Source organism: Arachis hypogaea, chromosome 3, assembly GCF_003086295.3.
Source record: "Arachis hypogaea cultivar Tifrunner chromosome 3, arahy.Tifrunner.gnm2.J5K5, whole genome shotgun sequence".
Lineage (NCBI taxonomy): Eukaryota > Viridiplantae > Streptophyta > Magnoliopsida > Fabales > Fabaceae > Arachis > Arachis hypogaea.
The window spans coordinates 137,566,831-137,584,232 of NC_092038.1; the positions used below are offsets into that span (position 1 = coordinate 137,566,831).

General features: G+C 30.2%; 1 long non-coding RNA gene across 1 annotated transcript; it reads right to left on the reverse strand.

Annotated features, from left to right (window-relative positions):
- Nucleotides 1-454: 454 nt before the first annotated feature.
- LOC140182840 (uncharacterized) lies at nt 455-8,381 on the reverse strand. The gene is made up of 3 exons (XR_011879037.1): nt 8,232-8,381; nt 8,080-8,134; nt 455-683 (listed from the first exon to the last, which is right to left on the reverse strand). It is a non-coding gene; the product is annotated as an uncharacterized lncRNA (long non-coding RNA).
- Nucleotides 8,382-17,402: the final 9,021 nt, after the last annotated feature.

The window sequence follows — 17,402 nt, forward strand, 5'->3', positions numbered from 1 at the left end:
TTTATAATTTTGATGAAAATTATTCTGAAAAGAAATATTAATCTTATTTCTTAATTTTTTTTGGTTCAGACAATATTAAATCATTTATATTAAAAGATTTAGATCATTCAAAAAATATTATTTATATGTTAATAATCTATTTTTTAGATATTCAAGTATTAAAATTAGTCTAAATAATATACTGAATGATGATAACATTGATTAGTTGTGTATATATATTTCATTAGTTTGTTAATTTTATCTTTTGAATTATTTTTTATTATGGTAACATTCTAATGTACTCTAATTTTTTATTGTGTATTTATAATTTAAAAATAATAATTCTTATAATAAATATTAAATTTATTTCTTAATTTTTTTTAGTTCTGACAATATTAAATAATTTATATTAAAATATTTAGATAACAGTATAGAATGAGAATCGAAGGTTCTCAGTATGGTAACAGTGCCCAGTAATGTAAGATATAAGATCCCGGGACGCCAGAGGCAATCCTAGAGTTTCATATCAACATAAGATTCAACTTAAGGCATAACTAAAATTTAAAACCATAACTTAAACCATAATGAAAAGGGGTAAACTAACTTAAGGGATTTCTAACTACCAGTTCACCGCTGTCCCACAGCCTTCACCAGCCTAACCGCCATGTGATCCCATCGCCACCGCCTTCCGATCCTCCTCAATCCTAGTAGAAAATACAAGTAATAACAATGCAAGTAAAGCACAAGTATAGCATGTATATCAAGAAAGTTAAGAAGCAATTAATCATGTTATTCAATTAGGCAAACAATTTCAAGTTGGCAAAGCAAACAAACAAATAGAAGATGCACATGATGAATGCCTGACCTATTAGCTGTGATATCACATTGTCGGTTCAACTGCCAACTCGACACATCTCCATGGATATGTCTCCTTTCGGTCTCATATTGGGAACCTCCGAGATATCATGCCCGGATCACGGTCCAGGATGTCAGTGCCTGCAGACTATAGTGATTCCGAAAGGATGCGAGCGGGATACTCTTGCCACGGACCTCACATCTCAACGTAAGCGGGATTAACCTACCGTCCTTATGCCGCCGACGCGACCTTGACAGGCGGGATTAACCTACCGTCCCTGCCAGGCGCATAGCGTCTTAACAATCTCAGTATAAAAGAGTAATTCAGTGATTTTCAGAAATCATTTTTCAGTATATCAGTGATCCATCATTCCATTCTGAGTACCAGACTCGTCTCAACCACCATCAATTCATAATTTTCACAATTCATAGTCAGTGATCATCAACACAATACTCCGCCTTCTCACTTAACCAAATCCATCCTCAGTACTCCAGAAACCTAAGTCTCCGTTTTCTAAATATTTTACAACAAAAATATCAAATTAAACTTACCCAAATCATCCCCCATATTTTGACACCTAAAAACAAGCTAAAGGATCTTAGATAAGTGTTACGAAAGTTTACAAACTTGCTGGGAAGGTAAAATAGACAAAAACAAGATTTTTAATTGAAAAACAGGGCAGCGTGCATACAAATAGGGTTGTGCTTACGCACGCATAGAAGGATTTTCAAGAAGTGTGCGTACGTAAAGAAGTGTGCGTACGCACAGAAGGTAAAAGTTTTCATTTTAAACACGCGCACAGATACGTGCGATCGCCCTGAATAGACTGCGACTCCTAGTGTGTGCGTGCGCACGAGGTTGTGCGTATGCACAACTTGCAAATTTCGCTGGGTGTGCGCGCGCACCAGAGTGTGCTAGCGCTCCTAACAGTAGGCACCTCCCTGTGTGTGCATGCACACAAGAGTGTCCGTACACACGTTTTCAAAATGTCATAGGGTGTGCGTGCGCATAAGGCTGTGCGTACGTACAAGTCAAAAATTGCCACTGATCAGAGCACGCGCACAGTAGTGTGCGTGCGCACACAAACCAGAAATCATAAATTCTACAACATCACAGAATTCAGATTTCTGACACAAACTTCCAACGATCGTATCTTCCTCTACAAAATTCATATTTTTAAAAAATCTATACCGTTTTAAAGCTCTTTAAATTATCTTTAATTTGATATGAAATCCATTCAATTTAAAAAACTGCAGCTCAAGATATGATCCGTCAAAGTTCACCAAAAATCCATTTTTACCAAAGTTCACTAATTTCTCAAATCCTTAAAATTCATAATCAAAACAAAATCAAAACCACACCAAACTCCAATTTACCTCAGAATTTACCCTTTTATGTCTTATTTTACCAATTTTACCAAGTTTCCATTCACATTACCTATTTCTCAACTCCAATGATCAATTGTATCACACAAACAATTTCTCACTCAACACAATCATCAATCACCATTATATCACTAACAATCATCATAATCAAACTCATTCAACTTCAATCTCAGAATTCAAATATCATTTATCAACTTCAACATCACAATTTATTAAAATATATTCAAATTCATCAAAGCATCGTACATTCTCCTTCAACAATCTCAACAACCATTTCAATCCAACCTATCTTATAGGTCACACTAGCTTAAGTGTCCAGAAATATTATATATTACATAGAAGAAACCGAAACCATACCTTAGCCGATTTTCAATATGCACAACACACCAAATTTGAACTCCAACTGTAACATCCTAACCTTTTGAATTAAGTCATTTTTTTAATAACTAATTAATTAGTTAAAATAGTAATGATTTAAGATTTGAATTTAAAATTTAAACATATGAAAGCACTAGTGGTAGTAAATCTCTAACCGACAGTAAACAACCTTTTAAAACATAGTCATAACTAATTCTACATTTATTAGATTTGAATGATATTTTGTTATATGAAAAGATAAGAATACTAGCTCTATTCCTTAAGTTCAGTATAAAATCACATTCAAATTAAATTAGGTAGATAAATCAGTTACGAGTTCAGAGTAGAAAATCGCGCTCTTATCAGCCAGCCTGATATACTAACAGTATTTCAGAAATATCTCAAGCTATGGTTATCCGATTGACTTTGTTTAAGATTTTTTTTAAAGATAATTCAATTCTCTATAAATTTGTCTCTAATAGCTATTTCCAAATTCCAAACGTAAAAAAAGTTATAGGGCTCACAAAGTGACGATCCAAATTGAAGATTTCACGTAAATGCCTCATAACATAATCTGCACATACTTGAGAGCTATTTGATCCTTCCTTTCTCATTCTATTCCCTTTTTCTATATAAAATATTCTAGTATATATAAAGTATAGCCCTGAAACAAGTCTCTCTTCACTAACAAACCGCATCTATTTGCATCGGAATACCTAGCGGAACTTTACTTGAGGTAGGGGGTTTTGTGCTAATTTTTATATGTCATGTTTTAAATGTTTTTGAACATAGATGTTAGCTTTGCATGTCATGGTATAATGTTTCTTTTCTTCATACGCATTATGCATTATAATAACAATCTTATGTGCATTAAAGAACTGAGAGAATGATCCTTCGGTAAGGGAAGGTGACCCCCAAAGACAAGATATCGATATGATCCTTCGGTAAGGGAAGGTGATCGATCGAGATGATCCTTCGGTAAGAGAAGGTGATCGCCAAAACGTTTGGGATAAGAACCTTCGGTAAGGGAAGGGGACTATCCCATCAATTTTATATAATAATATATCTTTGTTGACGTGACTTCCTTCTTGTGTATGTCTAAATAACCTTGATTGTAAATTGAACTGAGGGAATGATCCTTCGATAAGGGAAGGTGACCCCTAAAGACAAGATATCGATGTGATCCTTCGGTAAGGGAAGGTGATCGATTGAGATGATCCTTCGGTAAGGGAAGGTGATCGCCAAAATGTTTGGGATAAGAACCTTCGGTAAGGGAAGGAGACTCCCACCTTTTATACCGGTTTGAACTCAATACCTTCCATAAAATCCACGAGAAAAAGTAATGAAAAGTGCAATGAAAAGAGTGATCATGATTGTTCTTCTTTTATCTTTTTTTTTTTATTTATGATTATGTTTATTATTGCATTCAAATATCCTTCTTTTTTCAAAGTTCCTTTTTGTATGATGTATGATATTGTTTAAGATCTTTATTTTATTCAGATCTATTCTGTTTGACTTATCTATGACAATGTTACTATTCTTCTCTTATTTATTATTTATTTCGTCTTGCTTTATGGCCTATGAGAACATCATACCAAGGTTTATGAGTTACCTTTATATGTTTTAACGCTATAGGCATTTTGTATGCATTACACATGTTATAACATAAGTAAATGAGAAGCATCTAAAAGTCACACCACTCCGACTAATCAAGACTTTTGAAAATAATAATTGAACAACATTGCATCATCACTGTTTTTATTTTAAAACTCGGAGTGGCTGTGGATGGATACGATGACACCATATAGATAAACTATTGAGAAACTTTTGTTTCTCACCCCTCTCTCCGTACCATCTTCAGGAACGATACAGTACGAGGCAATACAATTGAGGTGAAAAGACAGGTGCACTAGTGGGAGCAAGCTATCGAGGACGTAGATACAAAACATTAAACGTTTACCTTAAGAAGGAAGAATATGCGATTGTTTTAGCCATAGTTAAACAAATTAAGAGAATTAGGATTTCCTATGTGTCTTGTTTTATCCTTATTGACTGATTACAATTGTAACTATTATGTTTCCTTTTTTATTTGGTATGAGTAAAGCTTGTCATTGTTGTGCCTTCATAGTTTAGCACACCGATTTTTCATGTTCAAATCCACTTATATTTTTCAACTAGTAACCATTATAATAAAAACTAATTATTCAATATTTTTATATATAAATTATTTTATATGAATATTTCATATTTGTTTTAAAAAGAAATAAAATTTCACAAGGTTTTGAAAATTACCTACTAAATATAATCCAGATAAAGTTAATCTCATTTTAAAAGCATCAGGGTGTTACAATTTTGGTATCAGAGCCATTTGATCCCATAGGGCCATATTCTATGTTTGTTAGATTAAATTATTATCATTTAGTTATAATTAGTGTTATACAATGAAATATTTTCTATGTGATATGTAATCATCTAATAGTCAAAGTTAATGTGCCCCTAAAAGTTTTTGTTTGAGCCTTATTGCCATAACTATTTGATCAAAATGTGCATGTGTTAAAGGTCAAAATATGGATTGCCTAAGAACACCCTACTCATACTTAAAGACATAGAAAAATGCACATGAGACATTCTCAAAAAAATATATATATTTAAAAAAATAGTAGGAAATTATGTTTTATTACCTTTTTATATATGTTTGGCATGCGTCATGCTCTATTCTATTATTTATCATCTATGTTGTTGTCGTATGATGTCCTGTTATCTTTATAGCATTATTCCTTTCTTTCCTTCTTTTACATGCATACAATATGTTTATCATACAAGTTTTCATATGCAAATTCGTTTTTTTTTAAGGTCTTTTTACCGAGAGTACATGCATGTCTTTGTATTTTCTTGATTGAACTTACTTATGTTGGAACTATCATATATGATATATTCCTATAGAAAGAAAATGTAGATAAAATCTACTAGAATAAGTAAGGTTGAATTAGTATCTTCTTAGGAGACATGAATTTTGAGGACAAAATCCTTTTTTAAGGGGGTGAGAATGTAACATCCCAACTTTTTTGAATTAAGTCATTTTTTTAATAACTAATTAATTAATTAAAATAGTAATAATTTAAGATTTGAATTTAAAATTTAAACATATGAAAGCACTAGTGGTAGTAAATCTCTAACCGACAGTAAACAACCTTTTAAAACATAGTCATAACTAATTCTACATTTATTAGATTTGAATGATATTTTGTTATATGAAAAGATAAGAATACTATCTCTATTCCTTAAGTTCAGTATAAAATCACATTCAAATTAAATTAGGTAGATAAATCGGTTACGAGTTTAGAGTAGAAAATCGTGCTCTTATTAGCCAGCTTAATATACTAACAGTATTTCAGAAATATCTCAAGCTGTGGTTATCCGATTGACTTTGTTTAAAATTCGTTTTAAAGATAATTCAATTATCTATAAATTTGTCTCTAATAGCTATTTCCAAATTCCAAACGTAGAAAAAGTTATAAGGCTTCCAAAGTGACGATCCAGATTGAAGATTTCACCTAAATGCATCATAACATAATCTGCACATACCTGAGAGCTATTTGATCCTTCCTTTCTCATTATATTCCCTTTTTCTATACAAAACATTCTAGTATACATAAAGTCTAGCCCTGAAACAAGTCTCTCTTCACTAACAAACCGAATCTATTTGCATCAGAATACCTAGCGGAACTTTACTCGAGGTAGGGGGTTTTGTGCTAATTTTTATATGTCATGTTTTAAATGTTTTCGAGCATAGATGTTAGCTTTGCATGTCATGGTATAATGTTTCTTTTCTTCATACGCATTATGCATTATAATAACAATCTTATGTGCATTAAAGAACTTAGGGAATGATCCTTCGGTAAGGGAAGGTGACCCCCAAAGATAAGATATCGATATGATCATTCGGTAAGGGAAGGTGATCGATCGAGATGATTTTTTGGTAAGGGAAGGTGATCGCCAAAACGTTTGGGATAAGAACCTTCGGTAAGGGAAGGGGACTATCCCATCAATTTTATATAATAATATATCTTTGTTGACGTGACTTCCTTCTTGTGTATGTCTAAATAACCTTGATTGTAAATTGAACTGAGGGAATGATCCTTCGGTAAGGGAAGGTGACCCCCAAAGACAAGATATCGATGTGATCCTTCGGTAAGGGAAGGTGATCAATCGAGATGATCCTTCGATAAGGGAAGGTGATCGCCAAAACATTTGGGATAAGAACCTTCGGTAAGGGAAGAGGACTCCCACCTTTTATACCGGTTTGAGCTCAATACCTTCCATAAAAGCCACGAGAAAAAGTAATGAAAAGTGCAATGAAAAGAGTGATCATGATTGTTCTTCTTTTATCTTTTTTTTTATTATTTATGATTATGTTTATTATTGCATTCAAAGATCCTTCTTTTTTCAAAGTTCCTTTTTGTATGATGTATGATATTGTTTAAGATCTTTATTTTATTCAGATCTATTCTGTTTAACTTATCTATGACAATGTTACTATTCTTCTCTTATTTATTATTTATTTCGTCTTGCTTTATGGCTTATGAGAACATCATACTAAGGTTTATGAGTTACCTTTATATGTTTTAACGCTATAGACATTTTGTATGTATTACACATGTTATAACATAAATAAATGAGAAGCATCTAAAAGTCACACCACTCCGACTAATCAAGACTTTTGAATAATTGAACAACATTGCATCATCACTGTTTTTATTTTAAAACTCGGAGTGACTGGGGATGGATACGATGACACCATATAGATAAACTACTGAGAAACTTTTATTTCTCACCCCTCTCTCCGTACCATCTTCAGGAACGATGCAGTACGAGGCAATACAGTTGAGGTGAAAAGACAGGTGCACTAGTGGGAGCAAGCTATCGAGGACGTAGATACAAAACATTAAAAGTTTACCTTAAGAAGGAAGAATATGCGATTGTTTTAGCCATAGTTAAACAAATTAAGAGAATTAGGATTTTCTATGTGTCTTGTTTTATCCTTATTGACTGATTGCAATTGTAACTATTATGTTTCCTTTTTTATTTGGTATGAGTAAAACTTGTCATTGTTGTGCCTTCATAGTTTAGCACACCGATTTTTCATGTTAATATTTTCAAATTCACTTATATTTTTCAACTAGTAACCATTATAATAAAAACTAATTATTTAATATTTTTATATATAAATTATTTTATATGAATATTTCATATTTGTTTTAAAAAGAAACAAAATTTCACAAGGTTTTGAATATCACCTACTAAATATAATTCAGATAAAGTTAATCTCATTTTAAAAGCATCAGGGTGTTACACCAACAAGCTTCAACTCACCAAAAGCCACCAATTCAAGAATCAATGCTCTAATAATCACAATTCCAAGCTAGACATACATAGTTTATCATAAATCAATACCTAGGGTTCCTAATTACACAAACACACAAGGGATAAGAGCAAGTTTACCTTATCCATAGTTGATTAGGATAAAACTCACTAAGTACCCGGTGCTAGATTATACCTAAATGATCAAAATCACAAGAACCACTCATACACCATACCCAGATTCGAATATGTTATAGAAAGAAGAACTGGGCAAGAAATTGAAATTTTCTTACCACTTTGTTAGGATAAAATCGAAGAGCTTGACGAGAGTTTCGTGTGACAACTGACGGCACGTGAATCGGAGCTCCGGAGAGTGAGATATGGCTCTAAGAAGAAGATAATGAATAGTAAATTTTGGAATCCTTGCTCTCTTCTCTCTCAACTCACATTGCTGCTGCTGTAGTGGGGAGAAAGAGACTCAATTGTCACTTAAGTGGCTTTAAATATGTTGGGCTTGGGTCCAACTTGGGCCCGATCCAATCCGTTAGCATCTTTGGCCCGTTTGACCCATTTTCGGGTCAAACCTTTAAAATTAGTGTCCGATTTTTAATTCTAAATATTTTTCTAAGGTTTTCTACTGGTTTTAATTATTCTCACACAGTACCAGACCGATTTAAGCCAGTACTGCCGATTCATTTACCGGTACGTATTTTTACGCAATTTTCCGAAAAAAATTATATTTTTCAACTCAGAAAAATCTATTGAGTTCAAAGATAATATTTATATTTTTTAATTAATATTCTAAAATTTTGGACCTATTCTGAATAATTAAATTATTATTATTTTACGTTAATTAATCGATTAGTTAATTCGCGGTTCTTACACCTTAATTTTTGCTCCACATAGCAAGCCTAGTTCTTAGTTTTGCAAAAGAAACCAAGCTCGGGGAAGTGAGATTTGGACATCCCTTTCAAGAAAATTTTATAATTTTAGAAAGTAACAACTTAAGTAAATAAGTGTATTTAAAAATTTTTTGTAACGACACCTAAACAAATAATTTTTAAACTCAATATATGAGCACAATGTCAACATAAGAACTCTCTATTTGTATTACTATAAAGATAAAGATATAATTAAATAATATATATAATTACAATAATAATTATCACTGTATAAATAAAAAAAACATAAAAATATATAAAATTATAAATTAAAATTTTAGTCACATATATTCATTTTGTCATTATTCATTCATATACATATTTGAATATTACATACTAAATTTTATAATCTAGGTTAGATTATAAAAACAAGAATATCTTATCCAATTCTTGAATTGTGCTATGAGTGTTTGTTAGTTTGTGTAATTGATTTTCCTCTCATAGCCGTTAGCCTTTATTCATCTATGACTATATATGTGTACATTCATACATTGTAACATAAGTAAATAAGGTTTTACTTCCTCATTAGTTTCTAATGCAATTCAGTTTCTCTACTTTCAAGCAACTACATTTTCTATATCTCTCCCTCTTACAATCTAAACCAAAATAATAATAATAATAATACATTTGAAAAAGATGAATATAAATGGAGTGTGTATAGATCTTCAAAACTTGCAAATAAAAATAAAGAATTCTGGATTAGATAAAATAAAATAGACAGAGATAGATAATGTCAAAATAATAATAATAAAAATACATTTGAGAAAATAAAAAAATGGATAAAGATCTCAAAACTCGTAAATAAATATAAGACGAATTATGGATAAGATAAAGTAAAATAGGCAGAGATAGATAATGTCAAAATCTATAACAATATATAATGGCAATACATGGGTTTGGTGTCTAAAATTTTTTTTCAGTATTACCCTTTCTAATCAACTTCTCCACTTAATGTCAGTTATCTCTGAAAAACTTTCATTACTCTACTTGGCCACTTGACGTAATTTTCACCTGTCACCTCTTACCCATTTTTCTCTTCTCATTTCATCTCTTATTAATATTATTGAATACATTAATAAATTTTAAAAATACATTAGACTCATGCCAATAATAGATTTACTTTTAAATATTCAGATATTCATAATAATAATAAAATTGGTCCAATTTAAGTAATAGATAGAACGGTAATAATATTAGTGGGTATAAATTATCATTTTTTAAAAGCTTTAATTCATACTTAGTAAACTTTTAATTATTTCTAATATACTATGTTACATATATCTATAATACAGTGTATAATGGTTGTTAATTGTTCACTTAAAAAATTTACACTATTAATTTAATATTTGAATTTTTTTTATTATGGTACTATTTTAATGTATTCAAAATTTTTATTATGTATTTATAATTTTGATAAAAATCATTCTTAAAATAAATATTAATCTTATTTTTTATTTTTTTTTTCAGACAATATTAAATCATTTATATTAAAAAATTTACGAAATTCAAAAAATATTATTTATATGTTAAAAATCTGTTTTTAGATATTCAAGTATTAGAATTTGTCCAAATAATATTATGAATGATGATAACATTGGTTAGTTGTGTATATATATTCCATTAGTTTGTTAATTTTATTTTTTGAATTATTTTTTATTATGGTACTATTTTAATGTACTCTAATTTTTTATTGTGTATTTATAATTTTAAAAATAATCATTAGAAGAAATATTAATTTTATCTCTTAAATTTTTTAGCTTTGATAATATTAAATAATTTATATTAAAATATTTAGATAATTCCAAAACTATTATTTATACTATAACATAATAACAATATACAAAGAAAATATGGGAGTTTAATGTTCAATTTTTTTTATTCAGTGAGTTCTGCTTGACAGTTGTTGTATAAAATATTTATTTAAAAATATTGATAATTTTTTATTTAATTTATACGGTAAATAATAATGTTTTATGTAATTTTATTTTATTTAATATCAAATAAATTTAGATTTAAATTTTTTTTATTCTTTTCGAATTGAAATAGTCCCATGGCATGATTGACAACTTTAATTTCTATTATAATAACTATTTTTTCTATTATTTTCTATTTACTATTTTTTTATTTTTGTCATAATAACTATTTTTTTATCTATACCAATATATAATCTATACCAATATATAATGGGATAAAAAAGTTTGGTATCCAATTCCTTCCCCCTATTTTACCCCTATTTCTTTTTTATTTTTGTTACATACTAAATTCAATATAACAAATTGTTACCACGTCTTCAATTTTTTATTTTTTTATAAAAAAAAATTTATGTCACGACAGAGTATTAAATTAATTCATTTTCAACCCACGACATATTTTAAAACTGATTTACTTTTCACTTTTAATTTTGGTCTTGCAAACCTTTTTTTTTTTTTCTGCATCTTGCTATCTTTCTGACAAATAGAAATGGAAACTTCACAAAATCAACAATCACGTCAATGTCAACCCACTTGAACATAATATGCTAGGCGAAGAAGACAACATGATCGAAGAACAAAGACAGCAACACCTAGCTAGAAGACGTGCAACTTATTGGGAGATGATTCGACAAGGAAAACAAGTTGCCATATCAACTGACTCCAATTCCAACTTCAATGCCAAACGCAGGTAGAGGTACTCGATTAACTACAAACATAGGAGTAACCCAATTGACTACAATTAGACAAATGACCAGAGCTACCACCCATCATCAATTTGACACAGGTAACACGATAACTAATTTTCTTTGTTATGAATTCAATTAGTTTTTAATAATTATATTTTACTTTTGAAACATACAGTAATGGAAGCGCATGACAATGGAACAGGCACAAGTAACAGAAATCTATAACAATATATAATGTGGATACGGAGTTCTCGTATTCAAATTTACTTTCTAATGTTGCCCTTAATGATAGAGATTCTCCCATACGTCAGTTACTTTAAATAAAAGAACTTTCACCGTTAACAGCAACACATGTTCTTCTATCTTATTTTTATTCTGTATTTCACTAATAGTTGTAGGAACCGTAACCTCTTCTTCAATTCTCTGTTCCAATAATTTATCCATTTAATTAATTTTATCCGTTTTCAATTTTTCTTACTTCTCTTTCCAAATCTGAATGTGCTTCTCTGTATGTAACAATTATTTGGATTAGTTTTTGTAATTTTCTGAACTAGATAATGACTATGCCAAATGTTGATTTTCGACGCCATGTATGAAAGGAGGAAAAAAATAATTAGGGATGATAAATAATTTTTTATGGATCTTATCATTTTATTTTGGGTATATTCTTTATGTGAGTACTTTATACCAAGTTTGATCTTATTATTCAATTTTTAGTGCTTTTCCTCTCACCATTAGGTGCACTCTTCTATATTATATAGTGATTGTATCGCCTCCATCTTTTTCTCGCTTTCATTTACTACAATTGCAAATTTTATACCATTTTACTGCGGATATTAATTTCACGCATAACTTTCACCTTCATTCTCCTTTCTCTTCAGTTTACTTACCAAACTGTATTCATTGTTATATATTTTTAATCCGTCTTTCATATACAAAGTTTTCTCTCATCAATTTAATTTAAAAAAAATGATTATTTTTTTATTTGATATTTATTTTTTAATTTTTTTGACATGTATATACCTATCAATAATGAACTGAAGAACTCTCATAAATTATTTTGTTAACTCATTCTTATATATTTTTAATCTGTCTTTCACATACAAAGTGATGAACAAAAATGAGAGCGGCCATAATGGTATTATAGTAATTGATTGTGGTTGTGATTAATAGAAGAAGAAAACAAAAAAAAAATAAAACAAAACAACATAATAGTGACGGTGAGACGATAATAGTTATCCATGTAAAAAGAATGATAAGAAAAAATGATAGTGTATAATATGATGAGATGATATAATCAAAATAAAAATTAATAATTTTAAAATAATAATAAAATTAAAAATAATTAAAAATGTTTAATATAAGATTAAAAAAATATTTTTTTATCAATTCGAATTATACATAAAGATAAAGAGTGTTTTGAATATAAATTTTTAAATTTGCTTTAAATTAAATAAGATTGAGAAAATAAATAAATTTAATATGTAAATAACTAATTTGTAAACCTTTATCTTAATTTTAGTATACATAATAATAATATAACTTTTTACCTTTTTAATTTAAATTTAATTATTTTATATTTTTTACATATCTTAAATAATTTAAAATATTTTATTTTTTTATAATTAATTTTTATTTATTGATATCCAATTTATAATTTTAAAAATAAAAAAATAAAAATATTTTTTTAACTCAATAAAAAGCGGCTGAACAGACACTTTCAGCTGCTTTTTTATTATTTTTAAGAAATTAATTTTATTTTTTTGTTAATATATCATTCATTCTTCAAATTTATTAGATAAGTATTTTTTATTTTAATGTTGATGTGACTTTATTTATATCATATTTTATTAAAATTAAAATTACTATAAACCAAAATATAATTCAAAAAATAATGATAATAACATTATTCTGATTCAAAAAGAGTATATATAAACCAAAATACATGTTAGTTATTTACAAAAGATAATTTTTACTTAAATGTTACATAAAAGTACTATTATTTTAATATTAAATTGAAAAAAATATATTTTTTATCTATTAGAATTATAGATGGAGATAAAAAATATTTTAGATATAAATTTTTAAATTTGCTTCTAATTAAATAGGATTGAAAAAATAAATAAATTTAATAATATTTATAAATAATTAATCTTTAAATAATATCAATAAATTTTTATATTAATTTTATTACACATAATAGCACATCAATATTTTTTTAATCTTATTTTTTAATTTAAATTTGTTTTTTTAATATTTTACATATTAAATAATTTAAGATATTTTATTTTTTTATAATTTATTTTTAATTATTATTAAATTTATAATTTTTAAGATAAAAATAAAAAATTAATTTCTTAAACTCAATAGAAAAGCGGCTCAACAGGCACGATATTGCCTGATGAGCCGCTAGTAATAATAATGAAAATACATTTGAGAAAGATGGATAAGAATGGAATAGGTATAGATCTTTAAAATTCGCAAAGAGAAATAAGACGAGTTCTGGATAAGATAAAATAAAGTGGGCATAATCGAATAATGTCAAAATAATAATAATAAAGATATATTTGAGAAAGATGGATAAGGATGGAATAAGTATAGATTTTCAAAATTCTAAAATAAGAATAAGATGAGTTTTGGATAAAGTAAAGTAAAATAGATAGAAACAGATAGTGTTAAAATCCTAAATAAGAATATGAATAAAATGTATATAGATCTTCAAAATTCGCAAATACAAATAAAACGAGTTTTAGATAAGATAAAATAAAATAATCAGAGTAAGATAGTGTCAAAAATAATAAAAAAAATATGTTTGAAAAAGATGAATAAAGATAATATGGGTATAGATCTTTAAAATTCACAAATAAAAAAGATAAATAAAGACGATGGAATGGATATAGATCTTTAAAATTCGTAAATAAAAATAAGACGAATTATGAATAAGATAAAGTAAAATAGATAAAGATAGATAATGTCAAAATAATAATAATAAAATATATTTTAAAAAATGGATAAAAATAGAAGGAGTATAGATTTTCAAAACTCGCATATAAGAATAAGATGAATTCTAAATAAAATAAAGTAAAATAGAGCGAGATAAATAGTGTCAAAGTTCTAAATCCTTTAAATTGACTAGTCCCTTGATTAATTGCGAACCGTAAATGAATATGTATAAAGAAATTTTTAAGAAATATCACATATATTAATTGAATTTTTGTCACATAGTATATATTAAATTTACAATTAAAATGGACAACCTTTTTCGGGTTCAATATTTTTCTTTAATATTTCGATATATTTGTTATTTTTTGTATTTTAATAATGTGTGTGTGACATTTATTAAACTTTTAAAATTTTACCTTTCACACAGTTAAAACATATACAATAAGAAATCAAAATGTTATCACAAAAAACAAAATTATTAAATACAATTATTCTGGTCAATAATCTTACCAGCAACACTTAATTTTGGTCTCTTAGTTCGTGCGCAATCATTTAAAAGAAAGTATTATATATAAATCGGAGGAATAATAATTATTTCCCTTATTTTCTTTAGTCAAATGATACCATTAAAGTAGTTTAATCATGAAACAACCTAAAAGATAAAATATACTTGATTTAATACCTATAAAACAAAAATAAATTTTTTCTATAAAAATTTCCCTTTTTCCTGGTATGTGACCAGCATTCGGGGATGGATATTGATTCGTCCTGGTACAGGGTGGCCGAGTTTAGCGATTCCGAGCAAGCGTCTGTCGGAGAGGGAGAGCTATACGTCGGCCTGGAACGAACACCGCGGCGGGAATACCTGCACAAGATACTCCGACGCTCAAGTCAGTAATGATTCTCAATGAGAGAGTTAAGAGTAAAGAGTAGAAGAATGAGAGTGGTAGAACCTGAGACCTAGCTGATTATTTTGACTAGGTTTTATAGAAGTTGTTATCTGCCCGTTAGTGGATAGGTCCTAGTTTATAGGTTGGTTGGGATATTCTGTTTTGGTGCTACAAACTAGTTGAGCACGTTTCCTATTCTTAGCTGAGTGATGCTGTTTCGGTCCAGATTACGTGCCGGGATTTTCGGACGGCTGATGCGGGGCCGAGTTTTATGACGCACGTGTCTTTTTATTCGAATGGAGGAGGCCGAGCTTATCTGCTTCTGTTCCGAGCTTGTTTAACGTGACGTCGGCCTCTGATATTTGTGTGCCGAGTATTTCGGGGCGACCGAGGATGTGGGGGACGCATCATAGCCCCCAAGCTTGCCTTGATTTGGGACAAGACTAAGGCGAGCTTTCGGACCAAAGATTTCGTAATCCTCGGTTGCCGAGTTTTGTTTATTGCGTATGGTCTTGGTAGCCCCCAAGCTCGGCTTGGTTTTGTCTGGAAAATCAGAGTGTTATGAGTGGCTTCGTTTTTCGCGCCAGTGTGAAATGATTGATGTGAAGGAAACCGCTCCGCTTCTCTAGGTACCCCTGTCCGTTGGTTTGTGTAGTGGTTTTAATGCTTCCCTCTTTTTTGCCAATCTGAACTTAATGCACAGAGCATAGCAACCGTTTCTTTTGTGGGTCTTTATGTGATGTTGCGTTTTTCTTTCTCTTTGCAACTGCTGTAATCTGGGATAGAGGGTTTTTTCTTCTTCTTGTCTGAGAAATGAGCAAGCAAGGTCAGTGTTAATTCTTTTCGTCTTCATCTACTTGCTTTTTTTCTTCTTTGTCTTCGATGAAGAGCCGTAATGTGGGAGCTTCGTACGAGTGGGTTGATGTTAGGGTGAGAGAGCGCAAATCCCAGTTTGATGATGAGGATTCTGTGAAACTATTAGGGTCCGGTGTCTGGGTTAGGCCTGGTAGTGATATTAGGATTGAGTTGTTGCCGTGTGGGGAGGAGGATCGCGTCTGTGACCGGTTAGATGACTGGTCCTATTTTTACATGTATAGTTGTCTTTTTACAGAGCTGGGGGTAAGACTTCCCTTTACCGATTTCGAGTGTGGTGTTTTGTACTGGTTGAACTGTGCCCCCACCCAATTACATCCTAACTCCTGGGGTTTTGTTCGAGCTTTTGAGGTCTTGATGGAGCTGTTAGAGTGTCCGCCGTCCCTTAGGTTGTTTTTCTCTTTGTTTCAAGCAAAGGGTGTGAATAGGGGTTTGTGGGTTAACCTTAGTATCTATCCTCGTCGGGCGGTATTCGGATTATACAAGTCTTCGTTTAAAGACTTTAAGTCAATGTTTGTTAAGGTTAGAAGTGTTCCCGAGGATTTTCCTTTCTACCTGAATGAACATTTGGTTGAGAGATTTCCCCTGTTCTGGAGTGCCGAGCCTTACCAGGCCTTAGATGTAGATGATAGGTTGCCGGATGATGATATTATTATGGATTTTTTGTTTAAATCTCTGGGCCCGAAGGGTTTATTGTCAGTTGCTGAGATGTTGAACTGGGATACCAATAGGCAAGCAGTTTATAATCATATAGGTAATGTGTGTTTTGTTATGTTTGTTTTGTGTACTTGCCCATTCTGTTTGTGTCTTCACTTAATTTGTTGTTAACTTGTAGCCGAGAAAGCTCCTGCCATCACCACTGCCGGGTTGAAGTCTTTCTTCAATCAGCGAAAAAAGAGCGAGAAAGAAGTTTCCTCTAATGTGGGGAAAGGACCTGCTGCTGTAGTAGCCCAATATGGTCCCGGGCCGAGGTCTAAACGGAAAAGAGGTCAACCTAAGGGTAGTCTTGCCGAGGTTTTGGAGGGTAAAGGGGAATCATCGTTGATACTTCAGGAGGTTGAGTCTGCTTATGAGTCGCAGAAGAGACTTCACGGGTATGACGAGAATGAGCACGGCCAATCTCTATGGGCGAAGCTCTATCCTTTCGGTGTTATGGCT